Here is a 24,440-nt window from a genome sequence, read left to right as displayed (position 1 = left end):
CCGCGCACCGCGATGAAGAGTGGCCCCCGCTCGCCGCAACTAGAGAAAGCCCTCGCACAGAAACGAAGACCAAACATAGCCAAAAATAAATAAATTAATTAAAAAAAAAAAAAGATTCAAACACAATCATCTCAGATGTGTAGATAAGCGATCAGCAATCTGTGGCTTGTGAGCCAAATCTAGCCCACAGCCTGATTTTGTAAATAAAATTCTTTTGGAACATAGCCACTATCAGTTGCTTACATGTTGCCCGCGGCGGCTTTCACGCTGTAACAGCCAAGTGGAGTAGTTGCTTTAGAGACCACATGACCGAAGCCTGAAATATTTACTGCCTGGTCCTTTTCAGAAAAAGTTTGCTGACTCCTGGTTGAGACTCATGGGGTTAGAGCCTGAAATAGCCAGAAGAAATTTTGATTCTTGGCTATGGGATTGCATCAGCGATCATTAAGATTCTCACTCTGATAATAGCTAGGACTCTGAAGCTGGAGAGGCTTGGGTTTCAATCCTTGGTCTATCATGCTTTTGCATATTAATCAAGTTACTTGTTCTCTTGGTTCATATTTTCTCATGTATCTGTAATACAAGTGTAATAATACACATGGTGCAAGATTATTGTGAGAATTATAAAGAGATGCCATTTATAATAACCATGGGGCAAGGTAAAGAAGCCAATGGATAAGAATCCAACTATCTCGGACTTCCCTGGCCGCGCAGTGGTTAAGAATCCACCTGCCAATGCAGGAGACACGGGTTCGATCCCGGGTCCGGGAAGATCCCACATGCCACGGAGCAACTAAGCCCATGCACCACAACTACTGAGCCTGCGCTCTAGAGCCCACGAGCCACATCTACTGAAGCCTGTGTGCCTAAAGCCCATGCTCTGCAACAAAAGAAGCCACCGCAGTGAGAAGACCACTCACAGCAACGAAGAGTAGCCCCTGCTCACTGCAACTAGAGAAAGCCCGTGTGCAGCAACGAAGACCCAATGCAGCCAATAAATAAATAAATAAAATTTTAAAAATAAATAAATTAATTTTTTTAAAAAAGAATCCAACTATCTCAAAGAATGCACCTTTCTGTGTGTTCAAGAATTTATTGGGGGCTTCCCTGGTGGCGCAGTGGTTGAGAATCCTCCTGCCGACGCAGTGGACACGTGTTCGAGCCCTGGTCCAGGAAGATTCCACATGCCGCGGAGCAACTAAGCCCGTGCGCCACAACTACTGAGCCCACGTGCCACAACTACTGAAGTTGGTGCGCCTAGAGCCAGTGCTCCTCAACAAGAGAAGCCACCGCAATGAGAAGACCATGCACAGCAACGAAGAGTAGCCCCTGCTCACCGCAATTAGAGAAAGCCCATGTGCAGCAATGAAGACCCAATGCTGTGAATAAATAAATAAATAAATTTATTTAAAAAAAAAGAATTTATTGGGCTTAAGACAACAAGCATTTTATTACATCACAATTGTGTGGTTAAGAGAGTCAGGCAGAGCTTAGCTGAGTGATTCCATTGTTCCACATGGGATTGACTGGATGGGCTCGTCTGGAGGTTTCAGATAGCTTCACTCCCACGTGACTTGGTAGGGTAGCTAAAAAGGCTGGGCTCAGCTCAGACTGCCTACTGGAAAACTTACATGTGGCCTATCTACCCTGGCAATCCCAGTGTGGGTGGACTTCTTAGAGGGCAGCTCAGGGCTACAGAGAGTGTGTTCCAGAGACAAAAGCAGAAGCAGCAAGACTTCTTATGACCCAGCCTGGGGAGTCACAGAGTGTCACTCCTCTAAGGCCAGACTTTACTGGGAGGACTCATGGAGAATTTATGGCCATCATTAATCTACCATGCCCTATTTTATATACATAAAATAATTTCACTAAAATCTACCACCAAAGCAACAAGAATCAGATTCAACCAAAGAACTGGGGGATTTAGGGTTGCATGACGCTGGTTTACATTAATTTGCCAATTTTCTACAAATGTTTTGGCAGCATTTAAACACAACTTGTCCATCCTAACAACCAAAGAGGTTGGAATTCTCAATACCCCTATTTTTATTTTCTAGAATTTACCAGATAGCTGAGCTACCGTGTTTTCGTTACACTTATAAAATGAGCCCAAAAAAGGTGTTTTCCTCTTCCCAAGGAAATAAGTACAGTGTATCTGAAAATATGAAGGATTTTAGCCATATTTGAGAAGTATTTTGAGCAATTTGGAATGAAAAGTCGTAGCCATCTACTATCTTTTTTCCTTCCTTGAATGTGGAAATGTAATTTGTACTTACATTTTCAAATCCATTTTTATTCCAGATGTATTGGGAGAGGAAAAAACCCGTGATGGTGAGGAATTCAGTAATATATCATTGAGCAGATCCAAGTGGGTGGTTCTTCCAAGAAATGCAGTGAAACGGAATCAGAAAAGTGAAGATCAGTCCATGAGCTGAACAGATGTTAGACCCGCAATAGACACACGTGCCCCAGAGCTCAGCTGAGGCAGAAGCTCTGTGGAACAAGGTAACAGTTTTACTTTTGGTGTTTTCTCACAAATAGTGCAAACCGTAAAAAGCGTGATGGGAGGGACGATCTGAAGTTTTATGTGTGAAAAAGAGTATCATTCTCCAAATGAGAGAAATAACTGAAACCTATTCTGGAAATTCTCCTTTTGAGCAAATTTATAGGAAACTGTATTTGGAAAATGTACTTTTCTTCTTAAAATATCACTCTCTGATACATAAAAGAATGAATTTTTAAAATAGTGTTTATTGTATTTATGTCACTTTAGTGGGCATGGCTGAGTAGCTGGATGGGAGATTGGCCAGTAAAATCCTTGGGGTACATTAGGCCTAGAATCACACTCAGTTATTTTAACCCCTAGTGTTTCACTTGAGAAAAATCAGGTCATCCATGGACACTCTAAGGTCAGAAGCATTGTTTTCATTTCCAAAGAATGCTTTCCAAAAGAACATCCGTTAATCAGATCAGCAATGAACACTTTTCAGTTTAAATAAAGCAAGTTCTTCCATTTTTTTTTCTTTAGTAATCTTAAGAACGAAAGATTAAGAAAACTCATGAACGCTGAAATCACTAAAATGTTAACCATTAGTAATTTAATATTATTATTTAAACATTTAAACCATAAAAATTGTTGAGTTTATCATTTAAGATATAATAAACTGGAAACCATGTTTTGCTTTTTTAAAAAAATATATAGGCTCTTCAACTAGAAATGTTTTGGTTCTGAGGTTGGCTCTCGGAGGGAAGATCTAAATTTGGCACACAATGTATATCTTCACGCTGAAAAATGCCATTCATGAAAGCTGAAATACCCAGACACGGGCTGTGGCTTCTTAGAAAGGAACCAGTGTTCAAGAATCCCATCCATTGATAATCACCCCCATATTTATAGTACATAGCAGTTTACAAAATGTTTTCACATAAATTGCCTCATTTGATCCTCACAAGCCTGTGAGGTAGGTTTTACTAGACCCATTCTATCGTTAAAGACTCTGAGACTCTGAAAACATAAAGCCTTTTTTTTTTTCTGTTTTCCCCCAAATCCTTGACCAGTCTCAGGCTAAGTCAGGACTCTGAATTACGTGCTTTCCACCACACCCTCCTCCTACCCTCCACCCTGCTCACCAGGGTTCCCTATTCTGGTCACATTAATTTTCTTCCTGTCACCCATACAACCTGTTCTCTCACCTGTTTGCTTGTTTGCTTTGTGTTGTTTGTTTAAATGCTGCTTCTCTTGTCCGAATACCTTTAACCCAGAAAGACTTCCCTAAACACTGTCAGCCCACATCTCTCTCACTCTTTTACAATACCCCCCCATCACTTAATATCTGTGATGCACCCCATGGCATTTGCTTGTGTCGTTTCCCCTTCCTTCTCTAATATTTGCAAGTCCTAGGCATCCAAGTGGCACATGAACACCTTGAGGGTAGGGGCCATACCACTTATTTACTCTCCTTCCCCCAAGTGCCAAGCACAGTTCTGTGTCCAGAGTAGGAGAGTACTTATTATTCAAATGAACAATTTGAAAGTCTCTTTTCTTGAGCCGGGAGCCTGGGTCTCATTCCTCTGAAGTCTGAAACACCCTCTCTGCTTCCACTTTCCTTACTCCGAATTATCCTGCAGATCACATGTCACCCTCTTTGTGAAGCTGTCCTGAATCATCAGGGAAACTTTAGTCACTGTCTCCCAGCATTTGTCACCCTCAAAGGTGATTATTTACATGTCTGTCTCTCCCAACAAACAACCCAGAACGTACACGCAGAGATCAATACCAGCCACGGTTTCAAATACCTCCTGTATGTTTCTCTAATTGTTAATAGAAGGAATTCTTAACCCCAATTTGATTGTAAACTCCTTTAGAGTAAAGAATATGGCTTGGTAGATATTTGTGGAGTGAATGAAGTCTTTGGAAAAAGATCAGCTCTAAAGCAGTGAAATCATCTCCAATGAAATGCATTCATTCATTCCTGAAAAGGAATAAAATTACCCCACAAAGCCTTTTTGAAAATCACTCAGACATTTTCAGAGGAAGTTGGTATATTTATCTGAATTTTTTGTCATAAACAAATCATTATATTCACTACGCACTTCGCATAATCCTGTTGGAAGAAAATTGATGGCGAGCAAAGGTAGCTGTCACGTAAATCACTTTTACAAAGAAAATGTCTGATGCAAATATTTCTCACGGCTCGAGGATAAGCATATTTATGTGCTCCATAAAGATTTCATCTAATTTCTAAAATATATGGAATTTGGCTTTCCATAGCATATTTTACAATCCAGATAATGAAAAGTAATGAGCTGAATATAGTCTATTACATCAAAGTGAATAGGATGATCATTATTCATTCTGAACATTAGAATCTATTTTCATTACAGCTTAGTGAATTTAGTCTATTTTAATAATATCTTAGTGAATTGTGTGGTGTGAAAGTGTATTTCATGAAAATGTAGAGTTCTGGATCAGGAATGGCAATACTACATATACAAGATTAGCCTTATATAGGAATGAATATAAGAACCAGAGCTCAGACTGCAGAATCAGGATCACCTGGGAAACTTGTTAAATATACAGATGCTCTGGCCTCAGCACCAGAAATCTGCATCAACCTCTGTACTTTTAATAAAAGTGATAGTGATTCACCCCAAAATTTGGGAACAAGTAGACTAGGGGGATAAACTCAGGGATGTGCTGAAATCAGCTCCTACTGGCTTTCTCATCTCTACCCAACTCTGCACTCTCTGGTGACACACTGCTAACTAAGCCAGTCAATGGGGCAGTATTTACACCATGGAAATTGGCAACCACTATGTTGTTAAATATTTACCAGCACTCTACTCAATAAGAAATCAAAGCCTTGGTCTCTCTTTGTAAGAGAACTTTTTGGATAAACTTTGGTCCTGTTGAAATTGTCTGATAAACAATTTTGTTATGGATTGAGGAAGAGGTCTAGTAGAAACTCAACGTTCCCAAGTTGTTAAATTAGGTATTTTTCCTTAATGAAGTGAAAATTAAAAGGCTCAAGGAAGTGAGTTAACAGTCATTTTAAAAGCAAGGAAAACTAAAATGTCTTGAGATGGTGAATATTATTAAGGATTTATGGCCCAGGTTTTACCCTGCATAAGGTGACAGGAAAGGTGTAAAGTGGGGTGACCTACAAATCTGCATTGCCAATGTTCTCACATTTAATCAGGTTCAACTGCCCTGTTGTTTTCCAACTGCAAGCCAACTCTGACTCAGATACGGGGACTTGATTGGGAGGATTACATAGTGTACACTCTCCCACTTCTCCCGGACAGGCGGTAGGCATTTATGCTCACATGATTGCCTAAAAACAAACCAGAACTTGACAGGGACAATGCTAATTTAATATTTTATCAAATAACACAGGAAACTCAGAGATTTGGCTTTCAGATTTGAATTCTTTCTCCACTCCTGCATCACACGTGAATTTTGGAATGCTTGGGTCAGCAAGGAGTCCCATGACTCTGAAACATATTCATGCTGTAGAGGGTTGTGTGCAATGTCTCAGAGTGGGAAAGCTACAGTTTTGAAGGAGAAAAAAAACCTATCTTGCAGCTTCACGCACTGATGTAAATCGAGTGATAAAAGCTTTTAAAAAAATAACTGGCAGAGTGTAATAGGTCTGGCTTCACAAGAGAATTACAAAGGATCAGGTGTTTAAGGATAATAAATATACCAAAAACTGTCTTCGGGATGAGTCTGCAATCTAAACGCTATGTGGCGTCGTGTATATTGACTGTCTGTGCCAGCTTTCCTGGTACAGTTATGATTTTTGTAAAATTCTAGTTTCTCCAGTAAAAGATTTCCATTACTGACTAACTAAATGGGATTAATGTATAGCTCATAAAGATTAAGTGACTCCACAAATCAAAAAAGAAAATCCTTTAGCCAGATGATATGACCCAGTTTGAGATTTGGAGAATATTATCACCATGTTTATAGAATTCATGATAAGATAGATTCCTTATAGCTAGATATTTGTCCAGAATTAGACTCTGTGTTTTGAAATTAAGAGCACACACACGGACACTCCCAGCATCTTAGTTTAAGTAGAAGGCTTATTTCTCGGCCCCTGCCCTCCCCTGAATCAGACCCTCTTACCTCTCTTAAGGCAGGAAGTCTGTTGAATTAGACAAAGGCCAGCAGTCTCAAGTGTCACAAGGAAAGTAATCGATGCTTCTTGGGCTATAGGTGGATCTATGGAACTAAATTAAAAACGGAAAAGACAGAGGTAAATAATAAAATCATTCTGGGAGAATGAGTGTTTTCCTAAATGCTTAACTTACTGCCATTTTCCCCAAATTTGTTCCTCCTTAATAAGAGTCATTCCATGTAGGGGTGGGTCTCTTAGGAGAGGGGATATGGGACCTGAGGATGTATACCTAGGAACAAGCTTATTGTGAGGCCTGGAGATTGAACTCTGGGTGGTGCCTGCCTGAACGGTGCAACTACGTGGTACCTAAATTCACAGGTGCCAGTGAATATCCCACACAGAAACTGCTCCCCTACATCTGATTTTCCCTGAGGAACACTGCACAATGTTTCACTGTTTTCCTCCTGAGATGGCCAAGTAGTGGCTAACGTTAGGCCCCGATATTCATGAGTCAATCTTGCCCACCCTCAAGGAACATTTTGAATGATCATGTTTTAAAAGAAATAACATTCCTAACTTAGACATTCGAAAGATGTATCGGGAAAAGGGATAGGAAAAGATCAAGGAATAAAAAGTGGTCTGTATTAACAGTTTCTAAAGTATATTCTATTTTGGGAAAATGTGTTTTATACCCTCGCATTTTAAATAATATTGCACTTGGACATAATAAAGGTTCTGAGATATCCTGCAGTTAAAACAAACATTCTTAGATTTGTTTTTCTTTCTTTTCCGTGTTAAAGTTAAATTGTGTTAAAATACACACAGCATAAACTTTACTATTTTAACCATTTCTAAACGTACAGTTCAATGGTATTAAATACATTCACATTGCTGTGCAGCTATCACCACCATCAATCCCCATAACTCTTTCATCTTGGAAAACTGAAACCCTATACCTATTAAACAATAACTCCCCATTTTCCCCTCCAACAGCCCCTGGCAACCACCATGCTACTTTCTGTCTTTATGATTTTGACCACCCTAGGTACCTCATATAACTGGACTGGATTATTTCACTTAGCATAATGTCCTTGAGGTTCAGCTATATAACACGTGTAAGAACTTCCTTTTTGTGGCTGAATAATATTCCATTGTACGTTTAGCCCACATTTTGTTTTATCCATTCATCAGTCAATGGACACTTGGGTTGCTTCCATGTTTTAGCTATTATGAATAAAGCTGCTATGAACATGGGTGCACAAATATCTCTTTAAGACTTTGCTTTCAATCCTTTTAGGTATATGCCCAGAAGCAGATAGATTTGTTTTTAATTCAGCATTTCCCAAGCTTTTAAATTATAGATCCCTGTGTATATTGAACCCCTATTAACCCATGTTCTGTAGCCCATTAGTTGGAATATCAGTCAGATATGACACTTTCTTCAGAAAAAAACAAAACAAAAAAACCTTAGAGAAGCTCCTTCCCTTGTATAGAGCTTCATACTCAAGGGTGCTTCACCAGACCAACCCACTTCTGAACTAATCAGCTGCTTAGTGAGAGCTGGGCCACAGGCAGATAATTGGACCCTTGAGGTGACCAGAGCAAAGCATTCCTGCTCAGAAGGGAAGGAAGCCAGGCCTCCACTTCTAGAGCTCAATGGTTTGCACTCCAGGGATGGCACTTCTGCTCAGGTTCCAAATGTCACTCTGACAACTCATAATTAAAGTCATCGATTTCCTTTTCTGGGGAGGTTTTACTATCCACCACATGTGCCCTATCTTTAGTGTGCATTTGTTATTGAATTATAATTCATAACTTTTTCTTGCCAAATTATTTCTAAAAAATAAATCCTCAAATCCCTTGCAGTCATACGCACAACGTGCGGATGCCGAGACGCTCAGTAATAAAAGGAAAGCTGCTAATGTAGACGCACCCATATATTCTAAAGGAGCCGAGGGATCGTAACCTCGATTCTGCAGGCAGTGGGGTGTGCTGACCTCCATGGCTTACTCACCGGGCTTTCTAGAGTCAGATGTCACTTACAGCCAGCAAGCAGATCTCTTTCACTCCTTCCGTATCCTGAGATTCTAAGTTCCCTGGTATTTAAGATGAGCTTTTCCCAGTGCCTCTTCTGTGTCTACCCAGCAAATGCCAAGCAAAAGAAGCTTAGGAAAGGGGAGGGGTAGAAGCTTTGTGTTGCAGCTCAGCAGGGAGCTCTGGGAAGGGGAGCACAGACGTCACAATACCAAGAACTGGGACTTCCCTGGCAGTCCAGTGGTTAAGACTCCACGCTTCCACTGTAGGGGACGCGGGTTCGACCCGGGGAACTAAGATCCCACATCCCTACCTGCCAAGCAACGTGGCCAAAAAAAACCCCAAGAACTGAGCATTGAGGAAATTCACATTCCTTGGGGCTGGTCCAAAGGGGATCTGGTGTTCATGAAAAGGGAGCCCTTTGGGAGTTTTCAGGGCCTTAGTGGGAAGGGCGGGCTCCTGCCCACACTGCTGGCATGTCACCCTGTAACTGTACGGGACACAAGGGCCCCCAGCTGGCTAGAGAGATGGAATGCAGAGAAACAGCCCTCTCTAAAGCGTGGTTCTCTACCACGACATGCTTCCCTCCAGACAGCCAGGGGCGCCGCCCTGAGTCCCTCTGCTGGAGCGCCCTTCTCCGGCCAACCTCCAGCCACATGTCTCTCTGGGGGACAATGTGAGGCACCAAGCCCAGGCCACCCTCCTCTCCTCCACCACACTCCAGGTGCCCAGCATCACGGAATTCCCCATCCAAGGGCTTCCGTCACTGCCAGCCTGCAGGGAGCGCATCCCTCCTCTGGAGGGCCCATCCTAAGGCCTGCAAGGTGGCCAAGGAGTGCTTATTTGCAGGACAGGAGGCACGTGGGTTTGGACAGAGCTTAGGCGTGCAGGCTGGGGTATCACACACATGCCTGGGTGAGGTACCTCGAAGTGAGGGACAGAGCTGAGAGTGGGAACGAAGTGGGAGTGGGCATAAGTTGTATTCTTGCCCCCAAGCCCTGCAGATGATGGAGCTGAACCCACTGAATCTGTCCTTTTAGGCGTCACGTGACACTGGCCAGCAGACATCACCATACACTAAACAAAGGCCTCTTGCTTTGCTGGGTACAGTAAATGATCCTCATTGCAAAAGCTACCAGCCCTTAATGTGTGCCAGACTCTGTGCTAAGAAGTTTACATGCGTTCTCTCACTTCATTAACGATGCTATATGAGAAATAATATCATTCCCATTTTACAGATGAAGAAGTCGAGGCTGAGGGGGTTAAGTAATTTGTCCAGGTTGACACAGGTCATAAGTGATGGACAGGGGCTCAAACTCTAGATGAGATCTCCAACCTGAGGAGGGGGCCGAGAAGGCTGAAGCCATGCAGGTGGGAGTTTGGTTCCTGAGGTGGAGAGAGAGCCGTGGACACCTAGGAAGGGGGCGGGAAAGAAGCAGAAACACTCCTAGAAAATGGAATGACTTCAGAAAGAGGAGAAGTGAGTCAGAGGCCAAGGACAAAGTGTTGCCAAGAGCTGGAGGCCTTATGGGTGCTGGAGGAAAATTCCAGCTTCTCCTCTGAAGACAGCCCAGCTCCATTCGCGAATTGTCTTAAAGCAAATCATGCAGGTAATCACGCAGGTAATCACGCAGGTAATCACGCAGCACACCTCGCAACCAGCTGGACCAAAATCTAATTCAATCCGAGAGAAAATTTACATTTTAGACAAAAGTAAATAGCTGGCTCTCAATGTTTGTAGTTCAAAGGAGGAGTTGCCTTTTTTTTTTTAAACTGAAATATAGCTGGAAAATCTACGAAAGGCCCTTGTCATGGGCTCCTTCACATAGTTGCAACAGCTACAGTTGTTTTTGCTTGTTGTCTAGAAACCTGGGAGGATCTGTAGGGCTGAACTTCTGAAAGAGAACTTACAGAAACCAGGTCAGTTAGAATCAAGGCAACTAGGCCTACAAGTCCTGGATGTGAATTATTCAATTAACAAATATATATTTATCGTGAAGGTCCATTTAAAGTCAGCTTGTTGAGTTTGGGGAGAAATGAAAAGTAATAAAGAAAAGTGACCCAATTAATTTAAATATGCCTGCTACCTCTTCTTTCATAATTACAGAAGAGGTTTATGAAATATCTGTATATAAGTGAATAAAGAGCACTTCCTCATTTCCCAGAAACATAAATTTTAGGACAATGAAATAACAGAAGAAAAATAGGTAGTGTCAGGGCTGTGATAATAAAATAAAGCACAAAGAGCAGCACAATCTCTCAGTACTTTGCAATTTTGTTCTTGATGCCCTGTCCCTGCCAGTTCTCTATGAAGCAGATGTCTATCAAAAACTCTTCCTTCTCTGACTACAGAGTCTGACGTTTCCCCTCCTTTTAGTTGCCAAAAACAAAAGTAACGATCCGTATCTGCAAGAGAAAAAAAATATTTTTTTTCAGAATAAGAAATGAATGCAGCAGGAATGAAGGAACACTAAACGAGCCTTCCAACAAGCCTGCTGGCGCCCGCCCCGCTGACGATAAAATTCTAGACCTGTCTTTTGGAAGTTAGGCTCACTAGAGGCACTTGATATATGTTAGTATTTTGTAAGCTTCACAGCACTTCACTTGGATTACCACCCCCCTTGTACAGTGAAGGAAATGAATATATTGGTCAATGAATTTTTACCTCATTTAAACTTTTTCTTAATTTTCTTAAACTTGCATTGAGTCAAAAGTGGATAGTCAAGGTGTAAAAATAGGGATGAAAGTAAAAACATTAATACTCCAACTCCGAACAACTTCATAATAAAGAACAGTGAAAAGGTTCCCCAGTGTAAATATAGAATTTGACTCTGCGTGTGTTGGGATAGGGAATCTATAAAGATTTTTCACAAGCATCCAGGGAATGACAAATATTCGAAAACTGAATTTTATTGGATTGTCTTTTTGTTTAACCTGAGTCCTAAGTATGTTTTCTTTTGAGAAGCCTTGTCGTACTACGACATTAGCCACAGATGCTTTTGCATCATTTTGCAAATAAAGAAAAATTGCTTTTATGATAAAGCAACTGAGTTTCTCCAGAACTTTCCAGTGCAAAGCTGTTGTTCTTGCTGCTACAAGTGGCACAGTCTAATGGGTAAGGACACAGGCTTTGAAAACTAGATGGTCTGGGTATAAATCTTGGCTCTGCCACTTCCTCATTTTGTAACTTTGGGCAAATTACTTTGGACAAAATGTCTCTTTGCCACCCTTTTCTTCATGTGGAAAGTGGTGATAATAATAGCATATACTCTTAAATATTTGCTGTGAGGGTGAAATGCATGTACATAGCTGAGAACAGTGCCTGGGAAATAGCAAGCACTAGCAGTGATTAAAGACAAAGAAAGTCTAAAACTGTAGAGGGCTATCTCAGCGTCACACTCTTCATGTAGACACAGGTACAAAGGATAGTAACCTCAAACTCAGAGAAACAGCTTGATAAGAGATTGGCAGAGCTTTCATCAAATGGAGCCATGGCTACTGCATATTATAAACAGCATACCAGGAGGAAGGACCATGACTAATTCATGTGCTGCTGGCATAGACTTCACAACTGGCTGAAGATGTATAAGTCGAATAATATAAGATTTGTCTGGTCTTTGTGCCAGGTTCCTAGGATGGAGCTTCTGAACCCTTGACATTTCCTCAGTGATAAGAGTGTTTTTGTTTTTCATGATGGGTCCCATGATGGGTCCCTAGATAGTTTCAGGCTGGGGGCCGGCCACGCATGAAAGACCTATTGTGTAACTAGGGGGTTGGCACTGTGAACCACGTGATATTAGATGTCTCTCCTAGGAGGAGAGGGATGCTGGCGACGGAGTTCAATCACGTGGCTTATGATTCAATCAGTCATGCCTATGTGGTGAAATCCCGATAAGAACTCTGAACGTTGAAGCTTGGCCAAACTTCTGGTATGAATACATTTGTATGCCAAGAGGGTGGTGCATCCTGATTTCACAGGGAGAAGACATGGGAACTCTGTATTCAGGACTGTCCCAGCCCTTGCCCTACATGCTGTTCTTTTGGCTGGTCCTGATTTGTAACCTTTATAATAAAACTGTAATCACAAGTATAGAGCTTTCCAGAGTTCTGTGAGTCATTGTAGCAAATTATGAAATCTGAGGGCGTCTTGGGAACTCCTGAACTTATAGCCAATTGGCCAGAAGTCTAGATGCCCTAGGGACTCCCGAACTTGCAGCTGGTATCTGAAGTGGACAGTCTTGTTGGGGACTCTGCCCTTGACCTATGCCGTGTGCACGAACTCTGGGTCATTCGTGTCAGAATTGAATTGCGGTATTGTATTGCATGAACTGGCCCTTAGCATATGTGCACTATGTGTATGGAGTAGATAGGCATGCAGACGCTCGGACATATTCAACACTGAAACCACGATTTGGAAAAGGAAAAATTTTTTTCAGTTAAGGATTCTTTTATGAGCCATGGTGTAGACTGGAAAAAAACGTGTTGACATGAACACCGACAGAGCGTGAGCTAAAGTCTCAGCAAGGAAAGGTCTCTGCCAGCATCCACTGAGCACTTCACATAGAGATGGCAGCTGTCAGTCAACAAATGACTCCTCCTCTGAATTCCATGGTTGTGGTGAGAAGGACAATTGTGATGCAATCAAATTAAGCCTAGGGAATAAGTGTACTGTCAGCCTACTCTGCAAATAAATTATCAGCGTAAGCCTATTTTTTCCACTCTGAAATTCCCCTACTCTCAAAGGAGAAGCTGCTCGTGTCAGCCTTTGAAGTTAAAGTTATGATAAAGCCAGATCATCACAACACTTATAAGGCCATTAAAAACCATTTCTATGCTTCCATGAAGCTTAGTCAAGTGTCATAGCTCAACAATATATCAAGAATCCTGAAGAGCCTAAACGTCTCACTTCAGAGGTGATATTTCAAGACGTCACTGCTAAAGATATGATATCAGAAATTTCTAAGAAAGCCAAGATAGGATAAAATGATCGCTGAGAGTTTAGTTCCCTCTAGAAAGTATGTGAACTACTTCACTCAACAGAGGAATTAGTGAACTTCATATTAGCTGGTATTTTAAAACCACCTTCATATGATGCAGTGGAAAGGGAAAAAAATTACTTTCCAAGGCGTAGATTAGGAAACCATAAGCTGCTTTATCCCAGGCTGAAACACTCATAAATCTGTCACGTTTACACCTGACAGAGTGCCAGAGGTCATCTTCAGTGAGAGATCACTCCTGGAATTCTGAATTCTTGCCTTGCCGTGAAAAATAGTTAACAAAGTCACAGATCATTTGCTTTCTTTTTGACTTAGCAGTTCTAATTGAGTAAAAAATAAAGAAGAAAAGAATGCTGAACCTCACTGCTGGCTAGTGTTATCTACCATCAAGCTGGATACAGTAACTTGGGAAATATTATCCATTTAACTAATATGGATTTATCATTTAAAAAATTATTTTCATTAACAAGAGCAACGACATTTATTTTACATTTTTGTAAAATTGACAGTCACTTTCCTGGATGCCTATTAACTGAGCCTCAAAATTTAAAAATAGGCCTAATAGGAAATGGGACTCTTGGAATGATGTGAATATCTAGATGGAGATCCAGGTGAATTCTCTAACAAAACGCCATTTAACTTGGTGGAAGTTATAAAAATAGAAACAGAAAAAACAACCATTTAAAATCTGTGGAAATTGCCCTAAGGATGTACAGCAGTTGGAGAGGTATTTACTCAAATTATGTTAATCTTGATAAAAAGAGAAAGTTTTTAGCATTTGAGTTAGGACCTGCTCCCATCACCCTGCCCACACTCTCTGTGATGGTAGAACTAGTCCTTGTGGATGCAGGCAAAAAGACGGCGTCTCCTGCTCCCCTTAGCTTCTACTCTATATCTTACTGTAGCTTATTTAGTATAAATCTGAAGGTGATTATGATAAAATAGGGTGCATATCGTATGCCCTAGAGCAATCACTAAGAAAATAACTGAAAAATGTATAGTTAAAAATCAATAAAGGAACAACGAGATACCACTACACACCTACTAGAATGGTTAAAATACAAAAATCTGACAACACCAATTGCTGGCAAGGATACAGAGCAACAGAAATGCTCATTCACTGACTGAAGGAATACAATCAACGGTGCAGCCATTGTTTGCTTGCATGGTCCAGTCACTGTGGAAGACAACCTGGCAGTTTCCTGACAAAGGTAAGCATAGTCTTACCCTATGATCCAGCAATCGTGCTCCTAGGTACTTAATCAACTGATTTGTAATCTTATGTTCACACAAAATCAGGAAGCAATTATTTATTGATTTACGATTGCCAAAAACTGGAAACAATTAATATGTCCTTTAATAGGTGAATGAATAAACAAACTGCTACAGCCATATAAAGGGATAACATTCAGTGATAAAAAGGAATGTGCGACAAGCCATAGAGGAATAAATCTCAAGTATGTACTGCAAAGTGAAAGAAGCCAGTCTGGAAGGGCGACATAGTATCTGATTCCATTTATATGACATTCTGGGAAAGGTAAAACTATGAAGACAGTGAAAATACAGTGGCTGTTAGGGGATGGGGTGGGGAGGGAGGATTGAAAGGGTGAAACACAAGGAATTTTTTTAGGGCAGTGCGATAATTCTGTATATTATGTTGGTGGATATATGACACTAGGCATTAACCAATACCCATAGAACTTTATAGCACAAATAGGAGACTTTTTTTTTTTTTAATGTGCTCTTTAGCCATGCTATCGCTATAGGAGATTGGTTTTTCCTTCAATATTCTCCTCAAAATATGAACTGCTAATTTCCTATTAGTCCAGGAAGGGCTTTCCCTTTTAGTGAGGTGTCAGAGCTCAGACTGGCTCAAATCTGATCCCACCACACTTTGCTTCCAGGATTTTTGTCCTGCCGGAGCCAAGGAATGTTAAGTTTCCTTTCATAAGAAGCTTTTTCTAACTGAAGATAATGAAACCTTCCCCCTTATTGTGAAGAAAAAGTGTGCAAACTGCTTCCTGTGTTACAGAAAAAATTTGTACTCAGAGGCTACCATTTTTTAAAATTTATTTATTTTATTTTTATTTATTTTTGGCTGCACTGGGTCTTCATTGCAGTGCGGGCTTTCTCTAGTTGTGGTGAGCAGGGGCTACTGTTTGTTGCGGTGCACAGGCTTCTCACTGCAGTGGCTTCTCTTGTTGCAGAGCACAGTCTCTTGGTGCTCGGGCTTCAGTAGATGTGGCATGCGGGCTCAGTAGTTGTGGCTCGCAGGCTCTAGAGCTCAGGCTCAGTAGTTGTGGCGCACGGGCTTAGCTGCTCCACGGCATGTGGGATCTTCCTGGACCAGGGCTCAAACCCGTGTCCCCTGCATTGACAGGCTGATTGTTAACCACTGCGTCACCAGGGAAGCCCGAGGCTACCATTTTTTATCAGGTAATGCAGCTAGAAATAATGATGTGTTTTGAATAAATAACGTGTTCTAGGTAGGGAATTACACGCTCCATAGACATTATTTCTTATAATACTTTCAAATAGCCTTCAAGGTAAATAAAAACACATGTTCTTTTCATAACACAAGGTAGGAGGACTTCATTCCCATTATACTGTATGCTAAATTTGCACTGATTCTTATGTATTTTGTTAGTAGGAGAACCATATGTTCTGTTAATGCATGTATGACAAATTTTAAAAGCATCATTTAGGAAGTCAGGGGAATCCCTGGATGGAATGAAGAATGTGAAAAAATCATCTAAATGAAAAAAAACAGAATTAAAGGGAAAGATAGACTATTCAACAATAATAGTTGGGGGCTTCAATATCCCACTTAGTGGAACTAGGCAGAACATCAGTAAGGATATAGAAAATTTGTACAACTCTAACCCAGCTAGACCTAACAGACATCTATAGAACACTTCATCCAACCACAGCAGAATGCATAGTTTCCTCTAGTACACAGGGAACATTGTCTGGACCATATGCTAGACCATAAAAACTGGCCTATAGGTTAATAATCTAAGTTCTTGGGCATAATGGACAAGATCCGGGTTTTATTCATGAAATTCAACAACTTTTATCGAACGTCTATTAAATGACAAGCACTGATCTGGAGGTTGGCATAGCAATTACTTTCAAGAAAATTACAATCAAGGAAGGCAGACACACAAACAAATAATCAGCAAGATAATTCTAGAGTGTTTTATTAGTCTGGAGGAAATAAACAAAGTGATAGGATAGTACTTGGGTAGTGAGGGGTGGGTAAGGGGTGGCCACGTAAATTAGATCACTCTACTTGAACGAAAATCCAAAAGCTAGGAAGGTGTTGGTCATTCAAATATATAAAAGCCCAAAATCTAGCAGAGGGAACAGCAAATATGAAGGCCCTGAAGATGAAGCAAAAAAAGTGGGGGTGGCTGGAGAATGTAGACAAAATGAAGTTAGAAGTGCAAGCAAGAAGCAAACCCCATCTGCCAAACCCCAAGGGATTTGGTTTTATTCAGAGGTGATAAAAGGCCAAAGGTCCAAGTTAGGGAAGTAGCATGATCAGATTTGTATTTGTATAAAAAGATAATTCTTACAAAAATACGAGAGAGCTGAGAGGCATGGATTACAGTAATAATCAAGGTGGCCATGGAGAAAAATAGGCAGATTTCGGATTTGTTTTGGATGTGGGCTCGGATGTGAAAGCGAAGGAAGAAGGATGACTTTTTAATTTTCAGCTTCAGTAACTGTGGGTATGGTTGCCCTTGACAGAGATGAATAAAACTGGAGGAGAAAATAAGTAGAAGAGAGAAAATCAGGGTTCTGTTTTGGACACATGTAGCTTGCATGCTGTCAGATATCTTCATGGAAACAGGTAGGTGGCAGTTGGATGTTTGGCTCTAGGGCTCAGTGAGGGGAGAATTCAGGACTGGAAATACAAACGTGGCTGTCACCAGCAATTAAGTGGCAGATGAGGTCCTTGTCCCACTCACTAGCTTCATTCTACTCTGACCCTACCCTCCTGACAGGAAGTGTCACCTCCATTTCCTCACTGTACCCAGCTCGCCTTTGCCCCCATGCCCTTGCCCGTCTGCTCTCATTTCCTGGAAGCCCTCTCTCACCACATCCAACTGCTGAGTATCTACTGATTTTTCTATTACTGAGAAAGAATTTGCAAGTACTATTCACTATATATGTTATTAACAACTTTGCAAGCTACTATAATCCCAATCTACACCTAATCTTTGCTTACCTAAAAATTCTCAGAAAACAACAACAAAACTTATAGAAATTAAACATGATATGTACTAAACTGAACCAAAGGTGGGTCCTAAGGCTCTAAGTGCAAAACCAAGGCCAAAATGAATGTATATATATGCATCACTGAATCACTTTGCTGTACAGCAGAAATGAACACAACATTGTAAATCAACTATACTTCAATGGAAAAAAACCCCAAAAACTGAGGCCAATCTGTTAAGCATTGTTGCTAAGCATTCAATCCGAGATTTTGCTAAACAACTCATTCTGCCTAGAAAGTCTATCCTAAGATTCTTGAGGAGTCTGTTTCTTTAATGACTCCCGTGTGTGTGCGCACGTGTGTGTATATATGTGTACACATGACAATAATAAGGTCTGACAAGTGCTCAATTCGGTAGCTGATTTTTCTTTAACAAGAACAAAACTCAAGTGACAACTCCTCTATATAGCTTTCCATCAATGGCAAGATAAAATAACTGCTTCCTACTATATTCCTAACTGGATCCTGTACAAACTTCTTTAATTGTAGCTCCACGTATTAACATGTCTGTCTCCCCATTCGACTGCTCCTTGAGGGTTGGACCTTTTGTTTGTAGTGTATTCTCTCATTTATAGACATAGCTCTCGTCACTTAAAAATGTAAGCTAGGGAGGGAGGGAGGGAGAAAACTGTATGCAGCGTGTTTCAAAAACAGTACAGTTCTTAATACTTTATTTAATAGGCATTCATAATTTACATTTTCTGATTTCCTAGAAAACTTGACAGCCCCCATTAAAAAAAAATATGCACCTAGCTATAACCAGAGATCATTAAAATGCAACATTGTAGTCAATTGTTTAACTAGGTCAAAACAATTCTTTCTTCCATCTCATTTCTTGCCAAACTGCCCAACACCTTTCTTTACTAATTGAATAGCTCAAAACCTCTTGCCAGAGGCAGAAAAAAAAAAAATCTAGTGAGTGAAAATGTCTGCATCAGCGACCTGACACTCAAGCAAAGCTCATGGGAATCGCTCCTTGAGAGCCTAATCGCGTCCAGAAGCAGGCCCTGATCCGTGGGAAAGCCTGCTGACAATCTCCAGCCGCAGAGGAGGGCAGGACCAGGACGCAGAGAGAAATTCCCAAGATTCTGAACTCAGGAGAGAAGGAAGTACTCATCCTGGCTACCAGCTCTGGGGTCCTGCAGTTTGGGCTGAACGTTTCTTATTGGTGTTTGTGAAAGTTTCAGGTGGTGTAACTAACACTCAGGTTTTTCTATTTCCTGCACAGCGCCTCCTGGTACATCTTTTCAACGCTCCTCCCATTGGCAGAGCTCTTCCTCCAGCACCTGATTGGACACACATAGGTCTGAACTGTTGCACGGGGAGATGGAATTTAAAGTAAACACCACATCCAATCAGATGAGTGTTGTGAACTTTTATTAAAAATATCAGTCCGTGAAAGAGCTGTGGAGAGTCCTTCTTCATTAGGTGCCGGTCTGACCAAATAGATCTTCAGGGCCTGTGACAGCTCACGTTTAGAGGTTTTATATATATTATCCAAGGAAGCTAATTGTCAGAGAACTCTAGAGCCATTGTGGACAGAAAATTTCCAATTCAGAGTCAGATGCAGACTCTTAACATTATGTAAAAGATGTTTTTATTGATTCCTAAATACATAACCGAGCATCAGACTTCAAAATGTGAAAATATTGAGTGAAAATAAAAATCACATTTACTGAGCACTCGCTTTTTGCTAAGCATTATGTTGAGGGTTTCTCATTAGGTAAGTATTATCACCTCCAGTTAACAGATGAGGAAACAGAGGTTTAGAGATTACCATTCTTGTCCAGCTAGTAAGTGGCAAAAATAGGTCTCCAACCCAAGACTGTTTTACAGTGATCTGTTATTAGTCCATGGCTTTAAACTCCAAGCGTAGCTAGGGATTACGACCGAAAAATAGAATGATTTAATCCAAAAAAGAACCAAAGAAGCAAAACCATGAAACAAGAAAGGTCAGAGCCCTCTTTTCCAGGACCCCGAGAGTTGGCTAGTGGGGTTCCAGCCAGGCCAAAGATGAATGGTCTGGAGAAAACTGCCCAGTCTGCCCTGGTCTGGTGTCTATCTAGACCCGTGGAGGAAAAAATACAATTGGTAACAGCTGACACATGCTCAGGAAGGAAGATCTAAGGCACTGTGGAAGACACACAGAATTCTATATCATCATTTTTACCTTGAGACTAAAACTGTCCTAATGAAATCAGAATTTTATTCTCAAATCCTTCTGGTATAACTGTTATCTCTCGGAAATCAATTATGGAGAGACTGAAAGTTTCCAATACGTAAAGGAACTACTAGCCACCCCTACTGGACACCTATTTACCCGGTACTACTTACTGCTCACTCCTGTTCTTCTTCTCAGCCTAGATTCCTACCAAAGAGTCAATCCCCTACGTTTCTAATTCATAACCCTTTACTAAATTGTGTGGCAGCTCTTTTCGAGAATCATCAACTGAGCCACTTTGGGTTCTTTTTATGTGAAAATAGATTTACAGGTGTATCTTTCTTTGGAAACAAGGTGTGTTCCTGTTTGAAGTCAGAATACTGTAGTTCCATTCATGTATTAAATGTATTAGAGGAGCATGCATGCCATTTAAATTATTACTCATCATTATATGTTGTGGAAATGTAGATTTTTCTTTTCTACTAAAAAGAAATGAGGAAGCCACACCTATGTTAGTAAATATTGCTGAAAAGACAATGCAGACGACTCCTTGGAGAAGAATAAGAAAATACCTGTTTTCTATTCTTTCATTTGTAATAACATTCACTTCCATTTCAAACTCAAGGTGCCTCATTTCCTCAGTAGGACATACCTGATACTCTCCAAAGTCAATAACCTTGACAGTGGTGAGGATGGTACCAGGATGGCACTCTCCACAACAGATAAAAGTAGTGAACCAGATGTATATGTGTGACTAGGGTTAATATGGAGGCTTGCTGTATCCTTCCTTATGGCTTTCTCTTTTAGTATCTTAACTTATTTTTCAAATGCAAATGAATAGTCCCTAGACCATACCTCCTGAATAATAATCTCTGACAGTTAGACCCAAGCATCTGTCCTTTTAATGAGCAGTACAGTAGGGGAAAAGTTGAGTGATCATTTTAATGCCTAGGAAGTTATTGGTAATCTTTTAATGCATAAATTATCTCTTGCATTGCCTCCAAGACACCACAGAGTGCCATAAAAGAAACCCAATCCTTGCAGTATAAACAAATAGATTTCTAATCTGTGTTTACTTTAGCAGAGCAAACCGATGGATTTTGTGCTTGGTAGAATTTCTCCATATGGAGTTAATTCACAGCACAGTCTCCAAACTAGTTTGCTGGGAAACTTCCTTTGACTCCCATTTTAAGAACTTTTGCACCCCACCTTTGACCCCTGCTGTGCTTTCTGCAGAAGACCCCGAGGAAAAGTTCTGGAGAAACTCCTTCCAGATGTAGTGTGCAATTATTTGCGCTTATTCTTGTCTTAAATGTTTTCTTCTTAAAGACCCTTAGGAGCCATCAGATAAGGAGGATTTAGGGTTTAGATTTCAAAGGACATCAGATTTATATCTTACCCATATATCTAGTTTGGGTAATTAATGTGTCACATCATTTTCCAAAGAATCACTGAAAAGTCTACAGCAACTGATATTCTTAGACACAACTACAAACAAACCCATGTGCCAACAGAAAGCCTGTGGCTGAAGTTCCTCAGTATAGCTGTTAAATTCATTCAGTCGTGCAGCCAATATTTATTGAACGCTAACAATGAGACAAAGGCAGTGCTAAGTAAGAAGGACAAAAACATTGTCCCTGTAACGACAACAGTCAAATGATACACATTAGGCGATTAATTCATTGCAACTTTGGTAATAGGAGGGTCTGCAGAGAAGCTCACCTCATCTGAGGCAGGAGGAATCAGCAGTGGTTTTATGTGTGGCCTCAATTATGCATAGGGTATAGCTAGGCTGAGAGAGGTACAGAATGATGTTCTAGGCAGGCAGGACAGGAGAGCAAATGCTACAAGGCATTTGATGTCTTGCCCCGTTGCAGAAACCAAAAGGAAGACAATGCAGTCCAGCACAATAGATGAAAGGAGAAGAATGACAAGAGACAGGGTGGTTAGAGACATACAGACTAGGTAAAACAAGAGAAGCAAGAAGTCACCGAGGCAGGGGAATGATTGGATCTGTGGTTTTACACATTGATTATTTCACCAGGCTGGAAAATGGGTTTAGAGGAGAGCAAGTGAGGAGATGGGAAGATGCCTTCAGAGTGTGCAGATAAGAAGGGGTATATTTGTCTGCAACGTATTAATCTCCTAATGTCTAATAAATATTGGCTGCAATGTATTTTTTAAACATGATATATAAATATACCTATATGTATGTACACATGTGTGTATGTTATATAATAGTATAATGTGTAACGACATGCAAATATATGTAGCTCTTTTAAATATCTACGCTAGAGGTGACTACTTAACATGCAATCTACCCTCATTAGACATCCATTCACCAGAGGCAGCAGCAACAAATATCTTCAAATATCACTATTCAACCTTCACCAGAGAGTTGGGTCATTGGCAGAGGAATGCCAGAAAGAATATTTCACTGGTAAAAGGTGTGACATTCAAAATTTTTGCATTGACTTTGGTCAACTATACAATCACTTCTACTTTGGCGTGAACGGTGTTCTGAGAGTCTCAGGGGCCCAGCAGGCTCTCTCACCCTTAGGAGCAGTAACCTAGGTCTTCGTAACCAGACACTTGGTTCTTTGTCCCACTACTTAGCAGAGGGCTCTGCTCCAAAAGAAGATGACTTGAATCCTGCTGCTAGAATATTGTCACATCTGCTCAAGTGAACGCTTCATGGTGGGTGCTTTTCAAAGTGCCTTATGTACAAATAAGTGGAACAGATTGTATGACGGTTTTTGTGCTTACTTGCAAACAAATGTTTGTATATGGGGCAGAATCTCATCGGAGTCTTGCTTTAATTGTAACATCCCATCTGGTGGTAAATCTGAGGAAGAGATACTTACAGCTCTCATAATCTCCAAACCTCCTAAGCTACTGATGTTTACAACAAGAACCTGAATGTGCGATTGGCTAAATTGGCTCAGATCCGTTCACAATAACTAGATTAAGACAGCATCAGTGGAAATGGAGAAGAGTGGAACTACCTAAAGGGTAGAATTGATGTGGAAAAGGGAGAGGAAGGCATCTAGGATGACTAAGGTTTCCGACATGAGCAACTTGGCTCATGGTCGTGTGATACACAAAGAACACTGGGGACAGAGCTGGTTTAGGAGGAAGATTACAAATTCAGTTTTGGACAGTGGGTTTGACATATGTGTGGGTTTGCTAAATGGAGATGTTGCATATGCAGTTGGGTATAAGATGTTTGGGGCTGACTATATACCCTTGCGAGCCTTTGGGAAATGGATGTAATTGAAGCCATGGGAATATGAGATTGCCCAGGAAGGTAATGGTGGAGAAGGGAAGAAGGCACTGAAGAGCTCCACCACCGAAAGTCTGAGAACCGGAGCACATAAGTCAATAACGATTCTGTTACTCTAGCAAATATGTGGCATTTTTACATAGTTTTGGAACGGATAGAAAAATTCCTTTTCAAGTAAGAATTGCCTTAATTTGAAAAAATACTCTTTTGAGCCAAGTGAAGAAGAGAACCCTGGAGTATGCTTCAGTAGTTCACAATGAAACAGGAACACAGAACCACTATGCAGCAGAGAAAAAGAATTTAGTTTGCTCTTTAAAGAAAAGAGGAGGCCAGAGGAGGCAGCCCACTGAAGAGACCAGGTTGGTGTGTTTATTGGAACTTCACAGTGGAAGGCAGCTAAAGGAAGGTAGTCTGCTGTTCCACTGACAGCTGTTTGCAATGTGGCATTGCAAATCCCTCCTCCAGCTTCACCTACCGAATCTTCAGTAAAACCTAAAAAAACTCATAAATGCTTACTGTGAGCAATTTTCTTTTATAGAAACCAAAGAAAAACCTGAGTTTTATGTCAGGGGCAAAGAAATAAAGGACAAAGGCAGCATATGGGTATATACGAGGTAGCCTCTAAAAACATTCCCCCCAGGGATTTGCAGAAATTTGGGGGCTGGCTTTGAACTCTAATAGGCTATGGAATTGAAGAGCTTATTTTCCATATGTTTTGACGGATAGACATATCTGTCCTCTCATAGCTGGGTTATACATTTTTAAATAATCTCTTTGTATTATTTTAAAATTATTTTTGAATAGGTAATGTAGTCATAACTTTAACAATACGAAGGGCACTTAAAGTAAGTCTCCTTCCCATCCCTGTATCTTATCCAGAGGCAACTACCATGGTCTGTTTCTTACTTATCTTTCTACAGATATTTCACTGGTATAAAGCAAATACACGTATATTCTTTAAAAATGTTCACAGAAATTTTAACATATTGTATAAATTCTTCTGCATCTTGCTCTTCTCTCTTAGCAGACACTGAAGATGTCTCTGTATCAGTACAGAAAT

General features: G+C 40.7%; 1 long non-coding RNA gene across 1 annotated transcript in view; it reads right to left on the bottom strand.

Annotated features, from left to right (window-relative positions):
- Nucleotides 1-24,440, bottom strand: part of LOC309647897 — a 32,340-nt gene extending 7,900 nt beyond the window's left edge. The window contains exon 1 of the long non-coding RNA XR_014256376.1: nucleotides 1-24,440. This exon is cut by the window's left edge and continues 5,381 nt beyond it. This is a non-coding gene — a long non-coding RNA (uncharacterized lncRNA).

Source organism: Balaenoptera physalus, assembly GCF_965194825.1.
Source record: "Balaenoptera physalus genome assembly, chromosome: 18".
Classification (NCBI taxonomy): domain Eukaryota; kingdom Metazoa; phylum Chordata; class Mammalia; order Artiodactyla; family Balaenopteridae; genus Balaenoptera; species Balaenoptera physalus.
This window is presented reverse-complemented; position numbering and strand designations above follow the sequence as displayed.